This window comes from Oryctolagus cuniculus, chromosome 15, assembly GCF_964237555.1.
Source record: "Oryctolagus cuniculus chromosome 15, mOryCun1.1, whole genome shotgun sequence".
In the NCBI taxonomy this organism is placed as follows: domain Eukaryota; kingdom Metazoa; phylum Chordata; class Mammalia; order Lagomorpha; family Leporidae; genus Oryctolagus; species Oryctolagus cuniculus.
In genome coordinates, this window is record NC_091446.1 from 31,055,778 (window position 1) to 31,076,573 (window position 20,796).

Below are 20,796 nucleotides of genomic sequence, written 5' to 3' on the forward strand. Positions count from 1 at the left end.
GTTCTGTGCTTGTCTGAAAAAGACTAAGAAAGCACTACAGTATTGACTTCAGGGTTACAAATAAATTTTAGCAAGCAACCAAATTTGCAAACATATAATCAGTGAAAAAAAACAATTGTAATCAGATTTATTGCAAACCACAGTTTTTTTTTTTTGTTTTTTTGTTTTTTTTTTTTTTTTTTTGCATTGCTGTTTTCAGGCCTTTTATGATGCTTTGAGTGAATTAGGAAGAATAAAATAACATTTTAAAGTTGTTACATGCCTTATATTTCTCAAAATAGTCCCATAAAAGAAAACGTTTATTATCAGGTTACTGTTAGTCAAAACTTAGGTTATGGAAGTAAAGCGATTATTTTGAATCACAGAACAAGCCATTGGTTGGTCAAAATGATACTGTGGCAAAACATCACTAAATTGTCAAGTATTTTGGCTATTTTGGGTAGAGGCCACTACCTTATACCTCTTTTTCCTGTGTGTGTATGTCTGTGTCTGTGTGTGTATGTTTGAGGACCTGCTAATGGAAGGTGATTCCTTTGAGAATTCAGTTTCTTTTCCTACCTGAAGATACATATTTATTTTTTAACTTTTATTTAATAAATGTAAATTTCAAAATGACAACTTTTGGATTATAGCAGCTTTTTCCCTCCATAACCTCCCTCCCACCCACAACCATCCCATCTACCTCTCCTTTTCCCTCTCCCATCCCATTCTTCATCAAGATTCATTTTCAATTATCTTTATATACAGAAGATCAACTTAGTATATACTAAGTAAAGATTTCAACAGTTTGCACCCACACAGAAACACAAAGTATAATGTACTGTTTGAGTAGTAGAAAGGAATACTTGTTGATGGTTTTATTTAGCAATATTGGCAATTTAAAAAATTTGCTTAAGTATGAAGTAGTAGTTAAACCCCAGGCTGTATAATTAAACCTGGTTCAGATCCTAGCTCTGCCTTTTACCATCTCTGTGGATTTGACAATGATATTTATTGTCCCAGAATAATAAGTGAGTTAGAAAATGGGCAGTATATTCAAAGAAATGTTTCTCAAAGGAGAACATAGAAATAGCCAACAGATACTTGAAAAAGTGGTCAATATTGCTAATCACCAGGGAAATCTAAATCAAAACTACAATGAGTTATCACCTTGCTCTAGTTAGATGAACTTTTATCAAAAGACAGAAGATAACAAATGTCGGCAAGGATGTGTTCCAAAGGGAAACTTGTGCACTGTTGATAGGAATTAAATCAGTTTATGATTTTTTTGCATCACTATTTTTAATAGCCAATGTGGGGAGCAACTGGGAGCAACTCGGACTAGACTAAGTTACTGGAATTAAGACTTATTCTATGCATCTGCTCTCCCACAATATGGCGCTGAGAAGGGAGAAGCAGCTTCTACACAGCTGCCTCCAGTTCAACCAATAAACAGCAGGACCTGCTCCTGATTGGAGGAGAGCAGCGTACTCGGTGTGTGGGCAGCCGAGTTAGGATTGGCGGAGGAGGACTATAAAAGAGGAGAGAGACGGCATGCACCAGGAACATCTAAGGGGAACATCTGAGGGAACACCTGTGCAGCCCCTGAGAGAGCCGGCCGGCGGTGTGCCGCTCCCCTGCGGAAGTGGGGAATGTGGCAGGGGGAACCGCCCTTCCACGGAGGTGGAAGGGTCGGTAGCCAACCCGGGAAGAACCAGCAGCAAACCCGGGGAGGGCCGAGCAGACGAAAGAACAGCGCAGGGTCCTGTGTCGTTCCTCCACGAAGACGGGGAGTGACAGCCAAGAAATGCAAACAACCAAAATGTTCATCCAATGAGGAATGGATAAAGAAAATATGACACATATCATAATGTGGAATACTATTCAGGTATAAAAGAGAATGAAATCTTGTCATTTACAACAATATGGATAGAGTTAGAGGACATTATATTAAGTGAAATAAGCTTTGAACAGAAGACAAATGCCCTGGCCGGTGTCGCGGCTCACTAGGTTAATCCTCCGCCTTGCGGCGCCGGCACACCGGGTTCTAGTCCCGGTCGGGGTGCCGGATTCTGTCCCGGTTGCCCCTCTTCCAGGCCAGCTCTCTGCTGTGGCCAGGGAGTGCAGTGGAGGATGGCCCAAGTACTTGGGCCCTGCACTCCATGGGAGACCAGGATAAGTACCTGGCTCCTGCCATCGGATCGGTGCGGTGCGCCGGACGCAGCACGCCAGCCGCGGTGAACCAACGGCAAAGGAAGACCTTTCTCTCTGTCTCTCTCTCTCTCACTGTCCACTCTGCCTGTCAAAAAAATAAAAAAAATAAATAAATAAAAAAAAGAAGACGAATGCCCCACCACAGTTTTTATGTTATAATTTAATCTTTCTATTTTCCATTTCCACTTTTATTTACCAGCGTTATTGCCACTATATCCAAACATCCTAGGCACCATACTAGACCAAAAATCATAAAAAAAAAAACAGTTTATATACAAGGAGCATGTACTCTGTTACAGAATAGCAACTGGATAGTGTATTGATTTCCTGTGGTTGCTGTAACAAATTATCACAAACATGATAGTGTTAAACAATGGAAACTTACTCTCTCACATTTCTGGAGGCCCAAAATCTGAAATCAAGATGTGTGCAAGGCCAGGATTCATCAGAAGGCTCTAGAGTAAATTCTGTTCCTTGTTTTTTGTAAATTCTGGTGATTACAGATATTCCTCAGCTTGTGGCTTCATCATTCTGATCTCTACTTCTGTGGTTACATTACTTCTTCCTGTCCTGTCTGTTCCCCTTTTTGTGTGTATGAGTATTTTTTGTTGGATTGAGGACCCATTCATATAATCCAGAATGATCTCACTCAAATTCTTAATTATATCTGCAAAGACCATCTCAAATAAAGTAACGTTCATAGATTTCAGGGATTTGGTGTGGATATTTTCAGTGTCCATTTTTCAGCCTATCATAGGAACAAATTGTTAAGTCTTTTTATGAGGATACACATACTTCTTATTTTAGGTATGAAGACTATGTTACCAATTATAAATAGGGCCATGGTAGTAATACAAAATGCATCCAAACAGTACTCAGGAGTTGCCTTTTTAGAGTATTTTAAGTATCTTCCCAGCCACCCATGCTAAGTCCTTACTGGGAAATTTAATATGCAGCTGTCATTCCTACCCCTGGAAAGGTAGTGGAATGCAAGCTCTTGAACAAGACTGTTGACTATAAACTTATCACCCTGCCTCTATCATTTACTGGCCATTTGGCCTTTGGTAAGTTTTGCTTCTTATTTTTACTTCTAAATTTTAAGCAGTTTATTTTTATTTCATTTATTTGAAAGGCAGAGACACAGAGAGTGAGGGAGGAAGAGACAGAGAGAGAGGGAGAGAACTTTCATCTGCTGGTTCACTCCCCAAATGGTCCCAAGCTGGGAATGGGCCAGGTTGAAGCCTGCAGCCAGGAATTCTGTCCAGGTCTCCCACATGAGTGACAGGGGCCCAAGTACTTGGACCATGTTCTGCTGCCTTCCCAGGTACACTAGAAAGGACTTGGATCGGAATTGGATAAGCTGGGACTTGAACCAGAACTCATATGGAACGCCAGTGTTGCATGCAATGGCTTAACCTGCTGTACCACAACACTTTCTCCTAATATTAGGTTTGAGAGCAAGAGATCACTCTCATTCACCTGTTCATTTTCCACATTCCTGGAATGGCTAGGCTTTAGGTTCGGGCTGGAGCCAGGGTCTAGCAACTCAACACAGGTCTCCCATGTGGGTATTAGGAACCCAATTACTTGAGCCATCATGCTGCCATCCAGAGCCTGCATTGAGGGGAAGCTGGATTCACGAGTCAGAGCCAGCAATCAAACCCAGGAACTCTGATGTGGATTGTGGGTGGTCTTTATTGCTGGGCTAAATGCCTGCTCTAAGTCTTAGCTCTTAAACGGGAAGCATAATATTACTTATCTCATTGAGTTTTTGTAAGAATTAAATGAACTAATACACAAAGTATTTAGAACTGTGCCTGGTATAGAGTTAGTACTTAATAAAGATTTACTTTTATTATTTATTGTTTTATTTTCCTTTATTGGGGATACAGGAAAAGTATAAAACATGGTCCCTTTAATTGTAGTTCCTGATGTTCTGTTGAGAAGGTAGGACTAAGACAGTTGAGCTCTGGTTGTAGCATGAAGAACCAAAAGTCTATCTTAGAGGTTGTTGTCCCACATTTATACTGAGATAAGGAAGCCTGAACTAAAGCTGTGTAGGGGAATGAAATAGAAGGATTGGATAAGTGAAGAATTCTCAAGGAACAATGGGAAAAACTTGACTCATAACTGGTTATGAGGGAGAGAAACAGTGTTTTTCTTCTTGACTCTATTTCTAAAACCTGCATTAGTTAGCCCTTTTTGTTGTGACTTAATTCCAAGAGTCCTTCCAGATCTCATGTTATATGAATTTGAACTTTCTGATTTTTTAAGAAATCCCTCAGGTACAACAATTTTTTCAGGTAAACTGAGAGCTGGAAGCCTACATAATTCCAGACTGTATGTTTGTCTAAATTATTCTCTGATGAATAATCTATCCTTACATCCACTCATTCCTGCTCTTACAGGTCTTTAAACATAGGGATCACAAACAAATCTGATGTAAAAGAGGACTTACCAAAGAAATAATTTAGGCTTATGTTTTTTCTATAAATATATTCTGCTTCCAGAATTCCTTCTTCTGGTGAACAGACAGAATTAACGAAGAGGAAAGAGAAGCAAATGTCTTGAGAAAACAGGTGGCAGTTGTTTCTTTTCTTAGAGCAGGTAGTGTCATCTCACAGTGGATTTCCTACTTTGTGATTATACAGAAGAGTGCATACTGATTCAGCCAGATAGAGCAACAGCATAATCTCGGTAACTCTTCAGTTTCTCTGTTACATCTAATAAAATTCATGAAAAGCAATCACCCAGACAAAAATGAAACAGGAATCCACCTAGGAAATAATGTTGAGAACATTTTTATTTTTTTAAATCATAGGTCGGACCTCATATACTTAGTTGTTATTCATTCAAAGAAGATAAATCTAACATTTCATCTGATATGCCAAACACCATAATAGCAAAATTGCTTTGTTGAAAATCAGTTTAACAAAAGTGATAACATTAAAACTTCTTACTGATAAAAGTTTGATATTTATTCAACATTACTTTCCTGCTTCCAAAATAATACTAGTACATCTGTAGTCAATCTACAATTAGCAGTTGTAGATGGACAGATATTTATTAGTTGAAAAAATGGAACAAGGCAATACAATTTTATAACATTATGTTTCACCTTAGATAAACATGATAGATACTTTATAGTGAATATACTGATGCCTAGAGTTGAATTACCGTAAATAATACAATTTAGAATATTCTACAGTCTTTTAGTATTATCACCGGGTAATCCCTGTCTCTGTGAAGGTGTTGCAGCTCTTTAAAATTCTAGATTAAAGAAAGTTAAAGATAAGCTGTTTGACATTACAAATCGTTCCTTTTGCTCATTTAGTCTGCCCTGTATTCTGAACCCCTCTTTTTTTTTTTTTTTTACTGTGTTTTTATGTTATGGTGTTTAAGATAAGAGAATAAAGAGGATGAATATCAAAGGATATTTAAATTTTCCCCATTGTGTTTATTATATTCAATTTGGAAGGTACAGACTGGTAGACAGAAAGGAAAGTTTGAAAACATCATCCGTGGCCGGTGCCGTGGCTCACTAAGCTAATCCTCCGCCTGTGGCACCGGCACCCTGGGTTCTAGTCCCAGTAGGGGTGCCGGATTCTGTCCCGGTTGCTCCTCTTCCAGTCCAGCTCTCTGCTGTGGCCCGGGAAGGCAGTGGAGGATGGCTCAAGTGTTTGGGCCCTGCACCCCCATGGGAGACCAGGAGAAGCACCTGGCTCCTGGCTTTGGATCAGCGTGGTGCGCCAGCCACAGCGCTTGGGCCGCAGTGGCCATTGGGGGGTGAACCAACGGCAAAGGAAGACCTTTCTCTTTGTCTCTCTCTCTCACTTGTCCACTCTGCCTGTCCAAAAAAAAAAAAAAAAAAGCAGTTGTGAGCACAAAATTCTTTGAGCTTTCTCAGATGATGATACATTGAAGGGAAATTCTAAAGATCATCTTCTTTTACTTTCTTCTGAAAGATACTTCTGTCTTTGTGATTTGCAGTTATCTAGACAGAAGATTACTATGTATCCAGATAATTTTGGCATACTTATAATCATAAATGTAGAGCTCAAACATGGAAAATTGCACACACTGTCTATCTTGTGTTACTACTTGTTGAGGGCTTTTATTGACAAGGGTTGCTATGGTATCTGATAGAAGGCACAGTAAATTTACAGTTCATTAATGTAGTTAATTAACATTCATATTTGATTTGTACAAATTATTGCAAGATTATGTTTTATAGTCAAAGCCAACACAATCCTTGTGCCTTTTCTCTTTGGTTACTTAGTACAATCTAAAAGAAGATACATATATATAAAATGTATATATTTATTTTTTTTTAACTTTTATTTAATGAATATAAATTTCCAAAGTACAGCTTATGGATTACAATGACTTCCCCCCCATAACGTCCCTCCCACCCGCAACCCTCCCCTCTCCCACTCCCTCTCCCCTTCCATTCACATCAAGATTCATTTTCGATTCTCTTTATATACAGAAGATCAGTTTAGCATACATTAAGTAAAGATTTCAACAGTTTGTTCCCACACAGAAACATGGTGGCATGTACCAATGCCATCTCACTAGTCCAAGTGATCAATTTCAGTTCACAATTGATCGTAATGAAAGGACTAAGAGTCAAAGGGAGCACATAAACAAGTCTAGTACCTGCTAATACTAACCGATAGAATAAATAAAGGGGAGAGTGATCCAACATGAGAAGCGAGATACTCAGCAGACCCATAGAATGGCGGATGTCCTAAACAGCACTCTGGCCTCAGAATCAGCCCTAAAGGCATTCCAATCTGGCTGAAAAGCCCATGAGAGTATTTCAGGCATGGAAAGCCAAAACACTCAGGCAAAAAAAAAAAAAAAAAAAAAAAAAAAAAAAAAAAAAAACAAACCCTAAATGAAAGATCTCTGTGAGTGAGATCCCAGTGGAAAGAACAGGTCTTCAAAGAAGGAGGTACCTTTCTCTGAAGGGAGGAGAGAACCTCCACTTTGACTATGACCTTGTCTAAACAAGATAAGAGTCGGAGAACTCAAGGGGCTTCCATAGCCTTGGAAACTCATGACTGGAGCATAGGGAGATTACTGAGGCCATAAACAAGAGTGTCAATTTGTAAAGTCAACAACAGGAGTCACTGTGCACTTACTCCTCATGTAGGATCTTTGTCCTTAGCGTGCTGTACATTGAGACTTAATGCTATAATGAGTACTCAAACAGTATATTTCACTCTGTGTTTCTATGGGGGTGCAAACTGTTGAAAGCTTTACTTAATGTATACTAAACTGATCTTCTGTAAAAAAAAAAAAGAAGAAGAAATTATCAATTCCCAACTTGACTCTCACTGGGATTAAACATGACAATAGGTCTGATCTGATTTCATCATCATTTAAAAAATCATGTATTATTTTTCACTTCAAATGTATATATTTATATATATATAAACAATTCAATATGGTGATGTTACTATTACATGATTCAAGAATCATTATATAAAAGTTTTTATCTTAAGTAAAAAGTGTTTGCAAAGAAAAGGGGCACAGATCAGTGAGGAGACAGGATATGAACTTACAGCCAAAGAGCTAGAATGGCTGAAGTTTATATTGTTGTTCCATCAATCCTGATTTTGAGTGTAGATAGGAGATGGGATGCATGTTTCTTTCTGGATGCTTCCTGCTGTTATGGGGTGTAGATGCAGGGCGGGGATCTGTACTCTGGATCAGATTGATTGAAGGAGAGCAGTCTTGTGTTGCTCCTGCGTGATGGCTTGAGGTATAGCAGGCATTCATTGCTGTAAGAACTTTTGAAATGTGTTAATTGTACATGGTAGGAATAGGAGCACTATGATTATGAGGATAAAAGGAAGTATTAGAAACCTTGACCATGGTGGAAAAGATGGCTAAAATGAGGACATAAGGGGAAATAGGAAAGCGAGTGTCCTGTACAGTTAGTGGGAAGGCAGATGTCTGCCTGGTTGCCATAGAGAAAGAACATTCCCATTTTGTTTAGAATGTACATGCTGGCAAGGAGCTGTGGGATGGAATTAGCCTGGCCTGCTTCTAGTCCTGGCTACCTCATTTCCTTCTCTTTATGGAAACCCTGGCTGCTGTCGGGTTAGGGCGAGGACTGCTTTGACTTCTTCAAGCTGAGTAGGGGTGAAGTAGGGACCTGAGGTCAAGACAGGCCTCAAAAGAATGTGGCCTCTCTAGGAGGCCACAGTACCAGCTCACAGAAGCTGTCTCCATTCAAGGTTTCATGTGCACGGCCATCTAGAATTTCATTGCTTCAAGTCTAGAGGAAATAGATTTAATAAGCAGGTTAAATACACAAGCTCTAAAACAAAGGACGGAGTCATCTTAGAGCATCTAAGAAAGGTGCTGCCCAAACCAGGAGGAAGTTTTCCCATTGAGAAGCAAACAGAAATTGACAGGAGTGGCTGGATAATAATCAGGTGGGCGTTGAGTCCTGGCCAGGTATATGTGAAGACCAGACTTACCTATCTATTTACATTGGCTACTGAAAGAGACATCATAATGGCGGTGTGAATCTCGTTAGGGAAGGCACCCTGTTGACTCAAATTTTCTAGCTGGCCTGGGACCAGAACTGGCCTGAATAGGTTAGTATCAAATAGGTGTCATTTCTTTCTTTTCTTTCCTTTCTTTCCTTTCCTTCCTTTCTTTCCTTTCTTTCCTTTCTTTCCTTTCTTTTCTTTCTTTCTTTTCTTTCTTTCTTTCTTTCTTTCTTTCTTTCTTTCTTTCTTTCTTTCTTTCTTTCTTCCTTTCTTCCTTTCTTTCTTTCTTCCTTTCTTCCTTTCTTCCTTTCTTCCTTTCTTCCTTTCTTCCTTTCTTCCTTTCTTCCTTTCTTCCTTTCTTCCTTTCTTCCTTTCTTCCTTTCTTCCTTTCCAGGCAGAGTTAGTGAGAGAGACAGGAGAGAGACAGAGAGAGAGTTATAGACAATGAGAGAGAGAGGGAGAGAGAGAGGGAAAGGTCTTCCTTCTGTTGCTTCACCCCCCAAATGGCCGCCGATCTGAAGCCAGAAGCCAGGTGCTTCTCCTGGTCTCCCATGTGGGTGCAGGGCCCAAGCACTTAGGCCATCCTCCACTGCCTTCCTGGGCCACAGCAGGGAGCTGGACTGGAAGAGGAGCAACTGAGACAGAACCCGGCACCCCAACTAGGACTGGAACCCCGGGGTGCCGGCACCACAGGTGGAGGATTAGCCTAGTGAGCCATGGCGCTGGCCAAATAGGTGTCATTTGTAAAAGAAAATTTACAGCTCTGTCTGCTGTTACTGAACCTAGGCTGTCCCCCTAATGGTGGTAGTTACTTTGGAAGCTAGACCAAGTGAATGGCTTTTTCAGCTTACAGAAAGGCAACAGGGTTTGCAGCACTGACCTGGTGTCCCAGCAGTTCTGTTTCCAGTGGCCTAGCTCTTGGCAGAGCTGATAACACGCTTCAGAGGCTGGCTTCCGTCATGACTGCTGTTTGTCCAAAGCCTAGCTTTCCACATTGAAAACCCATGCCATTTGTGGTGGACTGGCTTTCTGAGTGTCCTTGATGGCAGATACTGTGTGAAGCTGCTGTTAGTTGGCCTGCCGGCTATCCTTATATTGCTGCTGCTGCCCAGCTTACTCCTATTCCTCCTGGTGTCTATGAAAATAGACCTTGGAGGAGGCTGTTAGGATGTCAGCCACGGGGGTGCTCAGTCCTGTCCTAGTCTTGGGTGGCCTGAGCTAGAAATCTGTGGTCACAGGCATGTTCTGACAGTGGTTTTTTTTTCCTATGAGATAAAATAATGCACATGAGGAGAGCTATGCCCTTCTAAGTAAGAGCGAACATGATGGCCATCTTATCCAACCTGTCTATAAACTTTGAAGTCATTAGTAAAACTTTTTATCTCTCCCTTAGTTTGCTTTGAAAAGGGAGGTTTTTACCTATTTAATGTGCCCGTGGCAAAATAAATCTAGCTGTGACATCATAATTAAGCTCTCATTTAGGCTTTGCTATTTGGTCTTCTATTTGTGGCCAGACTATTATTACAGAAAAATGTTAGCCATCCCCACCCCGTTTTTTTTTAAGATTTATTTATTTTAAAGTCAGAGATAGAGAGGAGAGGCAGAGAGAAAGAAAGAGGTCTTCCATCTGATGGTTCACTCCCCAATTGGCCACAATGGCCGGAGCTGCACCGATCTGAAGCCAGGAGCCAGGAGCTTCTTCTGGGTCTCCCACGTGGGTGCAGGGGCCCAAGGGCTTGGGCCATCTTCTACTGCTTTCTCAGGACATAGCAGAGAGCTGGATCGGAAGTGGAGCAGCCGGGTCTCGAAACGGCGCCCATATGGGATGCCGGCTCTTCAGGCCAGGGCATTAACCTGCTGCACCACAGCGCTGGCCCCGTGCCATCCTTTTTTTTTTTTTTTTTTTTTTTTTTTTTTGACAGGCAGAGTTAGACAGTGAGAGAGACAGAGAGACAGAGAGAAAGGTCTTCCTTCTGTTGATTCACTCCCCAAATGGCCACTATGGCTGGCGTGCTGCGCTGATCCGAAGCCAGGAGCCAGGTGCTTCCTCCTGGTCTCCCATGCAGGTGCAGGGCCCAAGCATTTGGGCCATCCTCCACTGCCCTCCTGACCCACAGCAGAGAGCTAGACTGGAAGAGGAGCAACCGGGACAGAATCCGGCGCCCCAACCAGGACTAGAACCCCAGGGTGCTGGCGCGGCAGGTGGAGGGTTAGCCTAGTGAGCTGCGGCACTGGCCGCCATCCCTTTTACAAAGTCTGAGGATCAAACTGTACATCCTGATGGAGGGTCCTTCAGAATGGAATCAGTTTCCCAACATGAAGAGAATAGAGAAATGAGTAGAGAAGTAAGGCTTCCCAGGTTGCTTACTGCCAATAACTGAATAGCAAGTGAAAACTTAGAAAGCAATTTTAACTCTCAAATAACAACTTAGGAAAACATTTACCAAAAGGTCCAATGGCTTCTATAAATTTATTTAAGAGTACATGTTTGGGCTGGCGCTGCGGCTCACTTGGCTAACCTCCACCTGTGGTGCCAGCACCCCGGATTCTAGTCCCAGTTGGGGTGCTGGTTCTGTCCCATTTGGGGTGCTGGTTCTGTCCCAGTTGCTCTTCTTCCAGTTCAGCTTTCTGCTGTGGCCCGGGAGGGCAGTGGAGGATGGCCCAAATGCTTGGGCCCTGCACCTTCATGGGAGACCAGGAGGAAGCACCTGGCTCCTGGCTTCGGATAGGCACTGCGCCGGCCGTAGCAGCCATTTCGGTGGTGATCCAACGGAAAAGGAAGACCTTTTTCTCTGTCTCTCTCTCTCTCTCTCACTGTATAACTCTGCCTGCCCCCCCCAAAAAAATAAAAAAGAGTACATGTAGTTGGAAATATTTCTTGAATATTTCACACAAGTGTAACTTGTTGGCCAGCAAACCCAAACCCAAACATGACAATTAAACATTTATAGTTTTTTCTACCAACAAATTTTAAATATCCAATACAGAGATTTACTTAGGTCACATGAACCAAAATGGTATTTGGTGTTAATTTACTAGTTTATATGAACACTTTTCTCTAAAAGCCAATTAAAACAGAACCTTTAATAAATTTTCCCTTGTAGACATGCAGTATGTACATGTGTATTACACATAACATACTTTACAGGATAGAATAACAAAAGTTTCAGTAATAACTTTTTAAAATATTTAGCTGCTTTTTAAAAATTACCACTAATGATTACAATTGTTTCCTGCTCTTAGTAACCTGAATTAACTACACTGTTTCTCAGTTGAAACTTGTAGTCCATTGCTAAACTTTGGCTATATCTGTTTATAGAGCTGTCCCCAAGTATTGAATACAGTAAAAGGAAAAATCCTTTATAACCTAGAGGAGGACATATGTATTTTTTTTTTTTTTTTGGACAGGCAGAGTGGACAGTGAGAGAGAGAGAGAGAAAGAAAGGTCTTCCTTTTTGCGGTTGGTTTACCCTCCAATGGCCGCCGCGGCCGGCGTGCTATGGTCGGCGCATCGCGCTGATCCAAAGCCAGGAGCCAAGTCCTTTCTGTCTTTCCCTCTCTCTGTAACTCTGTCTCTCAAGTAAATAAATAGAAATTTAAAATAGCCATGGTTAAAATTATAACATTCATTAACCAACAAGAGGCACTTCTTTACTCCATACAGTATTTTAGAAAGCCCCTGGAAGATTTTATAAAACATATATTCCTTTTAGGCCTCTGGGCCTTTTTAATGAAGATAATCATTGTGACTGATAATAGTACAACATAGGATCATTAGGCTTTTGTAACTTTTGGACATTTCTATCAGTAGCATTTTATATTGTTGTAACTTAAGATTTAGCACCAGTTCACATCTTGACAGTACCTTTAATAATCCAAATAGCCTAATTAGTTGGTGTTTCTGCAAGGTGAGGGAAATACGCTTTGACATTCCCAGAGGCTCAACTGGAATTATCAAAGTTCAAAGAATTTGGAACTCTGATTTTTTTTTTGAATGACTATCAAAGATGCCAGGAAGGCTTAAAATATCTGATATAAATTGGATCCCTTAACATGATGACAATATAGACTAGATACGATCAGTGTTATCAAGTGCTTCACTTAAATGCTTTAGAACGAGTATATATTCAAATAAACCACAACACTTTTGATTTAAAAAAAAACAGCTATTTTTAAACAATCAGAACTTAAGGAGAGGCAGAAAACACAAAGATATCCTCATTAGGATATAAAATTAATGTCTGTTTGGTCTGTCACCAAAATAAGAAATGAAAACCTTGAATATAAGATTTAGCACATCGAATCACTCTAAAGCTTGGAACAATTTTAACAGAGTCAAGACTAGAGAAGAGAAGAGAGCTTATGGAAGCTGGTTAAGAAACTGATAGAGTCACCAATTAAAAACTATCAAAATGAGATAATGCAGGGTTTTATTTAAGTTATACAAATTTCATGTATTTCATATATACAGATTTAGGAACATAGTGAGACTTCCCCCCAACAATCCCTCCCACCCACACTCTAAACCTTCCTCCTCCTTCCTCTCACATTACCACTCTAAATTTTTATAAAGATCTATTTTCAGTTTTCTTAATGACCATATAGTTAAGCCTACACTAAGTAAAAATGTTCAACAACTAGTATGAAGAGAAAATTTAAAACAAAAACATGTTTCCTCAACAGAAGAGACAAGAGCTGTAAACAACCATCAATTCTCAAAATGTCTATTTCACTCCAATACATTATATTTCCTCAGGTCATGGAAAACATATGATATCTTTCTTTTTGGGATTGGCTTATTTCATCAAGTATAGTGGTGTCTAGTTCCATCCTTCTTGTTGCAATAGACAGGATTTCATTTCTTTTTACAGCTGAGTAGTACACCATAGTGTATATACATCATAATTTCTTTATCCAGTCAGTAGTTGGTGGACATCTGGGTTGATTCCAGATCTTAGCTATTGTGAATTCTGCTGTGATGAACATGTGGGTACAGATAGCTCTTTCATATATTGATTTCTTTTGGTTTGGGTAAATTCCCAAGAGTGGGATGGCTGGGTCATATGGTAAGTCTATATTCAGATTTCTGAGGTATCTCCATACTGTCTATCACAGTGGCTATACCAGTTTACAGTCCCAACAACAGTAGACCAGGGTACGTTTTTCCCCATGTCCTTGACAGCATTAATTGTTTAGTGATTTCTGTATGAGAGCCATTCTAACTGGAGTGAGATGAAACCTCATTGTGGTTTTTATTTCCATTTCCATGATGGCTAGTTATGCTGAGCATTTTCTCAAGTGTCTGTTGGCCATCTGAATTTCCTCTCTTGAAAAAGTCTATTCAGGACCTTTGCCCATTTCTTAAGTAGGTTGCTTGTTTTGTAGTTGAATTTCTTGAGGTTTTTACAGATTCTGGAAATTAATAATTCCTAAACCAGAAACCAACAAAAATGGGAAATTATAAACCAGTTTCTTTGATGAACATAGATGCAAAAATTCTCAACAAAATGCAAGCCAATCAAATCCAACAGCACATCAGAAAGATCATCCATCCACACCAAGTAGGATTTATCCCTGGTATGAAGGGATGGTTCCACATATGAAAATCAATAAATGTGATACATTACAGCAACAAACTTCAAACAAAATATGGTTATCTCAATAGATGCAGAGAAATCATTTGATATAATAACAAGATCCTTTTATGATGAGAACCTTAAAGAAATTGGGTATAGAAGGAACATTCCTCAACATAATCTAGGTAATTTATGACAAACCCACAGCTAGCTTTTTACTGAGTGGGGAAAAATTGGAGGCATTTTAATTAAGATCCAGAACCAGACAAGGATGCTCACTTTCACATTTGCTATTTAATATAGACCTGGATGTTCTAGCCAGAGCCATCAGGCAAGAAAGAAAAATCAAAAGGATACCAATTTGGAAGGAGGAAGTCAAACTATCCCTATTTGCAGATGATATGATTCTATACATAGGGGACCCAAAAGGCCCCATAGATTTTGATATGATGTATTACCATCTTCAATTGTTGCCAGAAATTTCTTGATTTGTCTTTTGATTTTTTCTGTGACCTACTGTTCATTCAGGAATATGTTGTTCAGTCTCCATGTGTTTGCATAGAGATTCTTGAATTGTTGGTTTCTAGCTTCATTCCATTGTGGCAGAAGATGCATGATATGATTTCGATGGTGTTGAGTTCGCTGAGACTTGTTTTGTTTCCTAGCATATGATCTATCCTAGAGAAAGTTCCATGCACTGATGAGAAGAATATGCATTCTGCAACTGTGGGGTGATAAGTTATGTAGATATCAGTTAGGTACTTTTGGTCCATAGTGTCAATTAGCTCTGTTATTTCTTTGTTGACTTCAGTTTAGTTGATCTGTCCATTGATGGAAGTGGGGTATTGAAATCCCCTGTTACTATTGTATAGGATTTTATATCTCCCCTTAGATTCCTTGACATTTCATTTAAATAGCTAAGCACCCTGTAAGCCATATACATTTATTATAGTCCCATCTTCCCGTTGAATTAGTCCATTAATCATTACACAGTGCTCTTCTTTGTCTCTTTTAAGTTTTTATGTTAAATTCTATTTTGTCTGATATTAGGGTGACAAAACCTGTCCTTTTCTGCTTTCCATTAGCATGGAATATCTTTTTCCATTCTTTTTCTTTCAGTCTATGTGTATCTTTGTTGGTGAGATGTATAGGTAGCAAATAGTTGGGTCGTGTTTTTTAATCTGTTCTGCTGTCTGTATCTTTTGACTGGAGAGTCGAGACCATTTACATTCAAGATGACTATCAGTAATAACAACTTGGCCCTGCCATTTTTCCATAAATATTCTTATTGTTTGCTTTGGATTTCTTTTGTACATTAACTGGAGGATTTTCTGCCTTCACATTCTTTCATAATCATGGCTATCTTTCTGTTTTACTGTGTGTAGCATATCCTTAAGCATCTTTTGTAAGGCTGGATGAGTGGTGAAAAATTGTTTCAAACTATTTTCTATGTAAGGTCCTCATTTCATCTTCATTCATGAATTTTAACTTTGCAGGGTACAGTATTCTAAGTTGAAGTTTTTTTCTTTTAGACTTGAACTATTCTCTCCTACCCTAGAATTTCTGATGATAAATCAGCTGTGACTCTAATTAGATATCCTCTGAAAGTAATCTGGTGTTTCTCTCATGCATATTTTAGAATCTTTTCTTTATGTTTTACTGTGGAAAATTTGACTACAATGTGTCAGGGTGAAGATCTTTTCTGGTCATTTCTGTTAGGAGTTGTATGTGTTTCCTATACTTCGATGTCTCTTTCTTTATCCAAAATGAAGTTTTCTGAAATTATTTCACTAAACAGGACTTCGAGTGCATTCTTTTTTTTTTTTTTCACAACTTCAGGTAGTCCTAAGACCCGTATGTTGGGTCATTTAATAGTACCTTTAAGCTTTCAGTTTTCTTTTCTTTCTTTTCTTTTTGTTTGACTGTAAGATTTCCAAAGATTTGTCTTCCAGTTCATATATTCTTTCTTATGCCTCACCAAGTCTGCTTTGAATTCTTCATTTTTAACATTTCTTTTTGATTTCTCTTCAAAATATCAATCTCTTGGGGAAATGTTTCATTCATGTCATGTATTGTTTTCTTTAGTTCATGGATTTGTTTCTGATCGCTTTTGATTAATTTTTTAATTCAGTTTCCAGCATTTCCTCAAAATCTTCATTCTTCACATTCTAATATTGAAATGTTGTGTTCTTTGTGGGGATGGGGTCATGGTGTGCTCCTTATTCTTGTTTCTTGCATCTATGTTTGTTTTTAGGCATTTGTGGAGTTGATTTTTGTTTTTATCCCTAATGACTTTTATCTTTGAGCTATACCTCTGTGACTTAGTGGAATGTCTGCACTTTCAGTGAATACCTAGAGGTGTGTGCTGGGTGTGGCCAGGCAGCTCTGGTCAGTGCTCCAGGGTGGGGCGTGTATCCAGGGTAATACCCATGTTGGCTGTGGTGGATCTCAATGCCTGTGTGTTAGCCGCTAGTGTTCTATGCCACAATATGAATTGCAAAAATTATCTGTACACTCCTCACTGTGAGCACATTTCCTGCTTCAATAACCTGCTCTAGGCAACCAAGGAGCTCTGACCATGTGGATCCAACCCGGTGATTGCCCAGAGAGCCAGCTACATCTTGCATCTTCTCGTGTAACCATGAGTTTTCACAGTCTCAGCACACAAGGCTCCCACAGTCACTGGGTACAGAGGTTTTTCTCTGCCCTGCCAGCCTGTTCAGTCAACAGAGAGGCGTATGTTCCCCAAGACAGCTCCACCTATGCATCTTTATCCTGGGAGGCTGTGGGTACCTCACCATCCGACATGGTTGCCCAGCCACCTCCCAGCCAGTTTCAAAATCAGTGGGAACTGTGGATTGTTCACTCTGCTAGACTCTGTGGATGATACATGTACACAAAAGTCACTGGCCAAATGTAGCTCTCTCCCTGTCACTGCCACCGGTACTGCTGAGAAGATGGTGTCCTATCTCAGCCAATTGCTTCTGCACGCACAAAGTCTTCTGCAGCTCCTGCCCAAACCCAAAATGGTACCCACCCTTTCTTAGCTGGGCAGCAGGTGCTGTTGTGGGGAAGTTGGGACAAGGTAAACATGCCCCTTCTACTTCTGCTGGGTTTGTGGGCAACTGCTAGCAACTACCAGCCCCCTGGGTTCCAGTCCAGATTCGTGCCAAGCTCTCCCTCTGGCTATATCACCATAGGTTGCTGCAACCTGGTTTCACCTCCCTTTCCAGGCTGCCACCTGCTCTGGCTTTCAGCTTCCGCAGCTCTTGTGTTCTTGTTTGTGCTGCACATCCCACCCGTCACACAATTCCACATTTGTCTTCCTCTTGTAGGATTTCCAGTGCAGTTTTCTCTACAATTCTCCCTGAGAGTGCACATCCTACGCTTTTTTTCCTGTTTATTCCTAGCATTGCACAGTATGTCATTCCCTGATACACCATCTTGGCATCTCTTGATGGTGCAGTTTTCAAAACAGATTTCAGAAATTAGAGATTAAGACTATTTCAAAATATTTCTGCTGATATCCTTGATTTACATTTTGAAATGACCCTTTAAAATCTCCAAATTAAGACAACATTTTATAAATAAAAGAACATAATGAATTTCAATCTTAGTTAATTTCAAGTGCTCTTGAATTATTTTTCATATATGGACAATTTATGAAGTCATATTTGTTAACAAACCTAGGTAGTTTTTTTTTTTTACAGAATGTAAACCAGAGATTGCAAAATAATGTAAATCTGAGTTCACATTTAGACACATTTATCTCATTTACCTTTACCCATTTTACATTAAGTAATTGCACCTAGATGAATTAGATGTTGATGTTATATTATACCTTTATCTGAATTAAGGTCAAAATACATTTATATGGCATGCTATTCCTTTCTAGCTGAAAAATCAGTGGCATAAACCAGAGATTGAAAAATCTACTTTAGGAGGCTATAACAAGAGCTGATTATCCATTGCTGTTTCAGCAAGATCTGTAAAACCATGTCATAAAACCAGTTTGGCAGATTACAAAGCATTTTTAAGGCAGTGATCTTCCTAGATTCAAAAGAGAGAAATTCCTTTAAACCCGATGTCCAGTTACAGTTGAGCTAAATTATCATGCATGAGATTGTTATTTACCAAAAACATCTTTTAAGTTTTAAATTGAATTTGAGTCTTGTTGTTTTAGCCAAAAACACCTCAGGCAAATGATGCCTGGTCAACAGTCGACTACTTGAGACTGTCTCTGAAACAAACATGTGTTCAGGCAGCTGCAAGACAGGTCCCAAGTGTGACTGTGGGCCAGGGGCTGGTGTGCCACGGATAAGTTGCCCACTGGAGATTGTTCACCATTATGTTGGGTTTAGTGAGTGAGGGCATCCATCAGAGCAGATGGGCACTCTCTGGTTGGAGAGAGAGATTCTTAAAGAAGGAGAATCTGATGGGTAACAGAATGAAGGGCAGTTATGGAGAAAGAGATATGCCTGGGAATAGTAATTAACCTGCTGAGCCTGCTGGTTTGAAGGGCCAGTAGTCTTGATGATTATTCCGCATAGGTTGGGAGAGATAGCTCCCAGGGTAATGTTGCTTTAAGTGGGGGCCCTTCCTTATGTTTCTACTCCTGATGTGGAACATTGCTGGGTAGGAGGCTTCATGGGTGTGGAATTCCTCAAATTCCTCCCAGGACTTTACAATGCACTTGATAACCCTCTTAGTGCAGGGTGGGGGAGATGCCAAGGTGGTTAGGGTGGGCAAACCTCACTCCATGAAGTATTGGCATAAAGATTTTGGCTGCCACTAGATAAAGCAGGGGAAGAGAGAAGGCGGCTAGGCATGGAGCATTTTTTGGAGTGAAGTTGCTCATGACTTATCACTGTTCTTAAGTTTTTTCTTGGCTAGCTCTGCCAAATATATTCCTGGAGATGGCTGCAACAGAGGTTTTGTCTTCTTGTGAGAGAGAATTTAGATGTGAGACAGAGTAGCAGTGCGAGATGTGGCTCTATTATTGTCAGGTTTTAGGGCTTTTGGGTCTGAAGATGGAGAAGAGGCTGCTAGTTAGAGAAGACTTAGAGCTCAGCCTGCCTGGAAAGAGGGCAGGAGGAGTGGCAGGGTTGAAGTCAGGTTTTGTTGCATTTGCACAGCAGGCAGAGTCCTTTCTTAAGCTGCTGGTTGGGGGAGATGCAGAGTGCCACGAGGATCCTGATAAGGTGGCCAGAGATGTGAGAAAAGCTTCTTGATGAAGCTTCTGGTGCTTAGTATGAGCAGTTTGGAATGTCCCAGGTGCAGGGCTTTTCAGAGCAATAAACATTCTGCTAGCCTTTACAGTATCCCTCTGAACCCAGGAGGAGAGAGTGGCAGAATGGAGGAAGAGGGGTCAAGAAGAAAGGAGAGAAGCAGTTGGGGCTGCCACTGAGGGGGAGCAGGGAAGAGCCAGGCAGGGCAAGTAGAGGGTCGCATTCCTGAGAGAAGAGGAAGAGTGGAAGAGGGGAGGCTCCAAGCCTTTTTTCCTGCCCAAGGGCTCGGAATGAGGAAAGATGACCTTGGAGGAGGATTAAGGCTTGGATGTAGGGGACATCTGACTATTTGCCATTTCACTATGTAAAGTTATTAAAGTCATAGGAAATTCTGAGACAAAAATTACCAAATTATTGGTCATTTCTTTGACCTTATCTCCCTCTTTAGGCCCAACTTGTGCAAGTTTAAGAGACAAGCCAGAGGGGAATTGGGAAAAATGGAGCCCATGGATCTGGTAGAATGGGTCTGGAGATTGGAGGGTCACTCTCTTTGGGTGTCCCCTAAGGAGTCTCACATAACCAGGATCTTCTGCCAGAGAAAAGTGGTTCTGATTTTGAGGTGAGCATCCTTGCCCAAAAGTGGAGTAAGGTTACCCCACGTTAGACCTCCCAGAGGTATCGATACATCTTGTTCTCATAACAGATGGGAAGGGAGAGCAGGACCCAAGTCTACCCTGAACCACCCAGAGTTAGGGGACAGTGGCCAGTCTGCCCAGGATGCTTTGGGGAGACAAAAGCCTATCTCTTGCTGATCCGACGGGCTGAGAATGAGGTCTGATGTGTGCATGCAACAAAGGGCTCTGGCTGTGAATTCATTGGAAAAGAAGAAAGTACAAGTGGGAGTGAGAAGCTGAGTGACCAGGGTGGTTCTCAGCTTGTCTGAGGAGCTCTGGAGAGGCTCCTCTCAGGGCCATCTGGTCACTTCAAGGATGACCAGAGGTGACCTGAAAGTTACATCCTCCCTTCCCTGAGGAGATGCACTTGGTCAGAAACAGCATTAAAAAGGGCAAGGTGATGCCAGAATACCCTGTTGGGCAGTCAGGCAAAAGTCTGGGCTGGTTTTGGGTTTCAGGCCAATGCTGAAGAGCAAGTGACCAAAGGGATGGATTGATATACAAAGTCCCTGGTGTTTACCAAGACTTCACTTACATGAACTTAACTTTATATAGTTTTCTATAAGTCAAGATAAATTTATTTTTGTGGTAAATAAGCATACATATAATGCTTAGT

General features: G+C 40.6%; 1 protein-coding gene and 1 long non-coding RNA gene across 7 annotated transcripts in view; one reads left to right on the forward strand and one right to left on the reverse strand.

Annotated features, from left to right (window-relative positions):
• The window catches only part of LOC103351404 (uncharacterized), a 30,346-nt gene extending 20,236 nt beyond the window's left edge, over nucleotides 1-10,110 (reverse strand). The window contains exons 1-4 of one of the 3 annotated variants that reach the window (XR_007911078.2): nucleotides 9,583-10,109; nucleotides 7,764-7,991; nucleotides 4,652-4,970; nucleotides 1,923-4,246 (exon numbers count right to left, since the gene is read on the reverse strand). This is a non-coding gene — a long non-coding RNA (uncharacterized lncRNA). Of the gene's footprint in view, nucleotides 1-1,922; nucleotides 4,247-4,651; nucleotides 4,971-7,763 lie in introns of those variants that run through there. The other 2 variants (XR_007911077.2, XR_007911079.2) reach the window with 2 other exon arrangements.
• HPSE2 (heparanase 2 (inactive)) overlaps nucleotides 1-20,796 on the forward strand; it is a 781,878-nt gene that overhangs the window by 305,748 nt on the left and 455,334 nt on the right. The gene's annotated exons all lie outside the window — the stretch shown is intronic.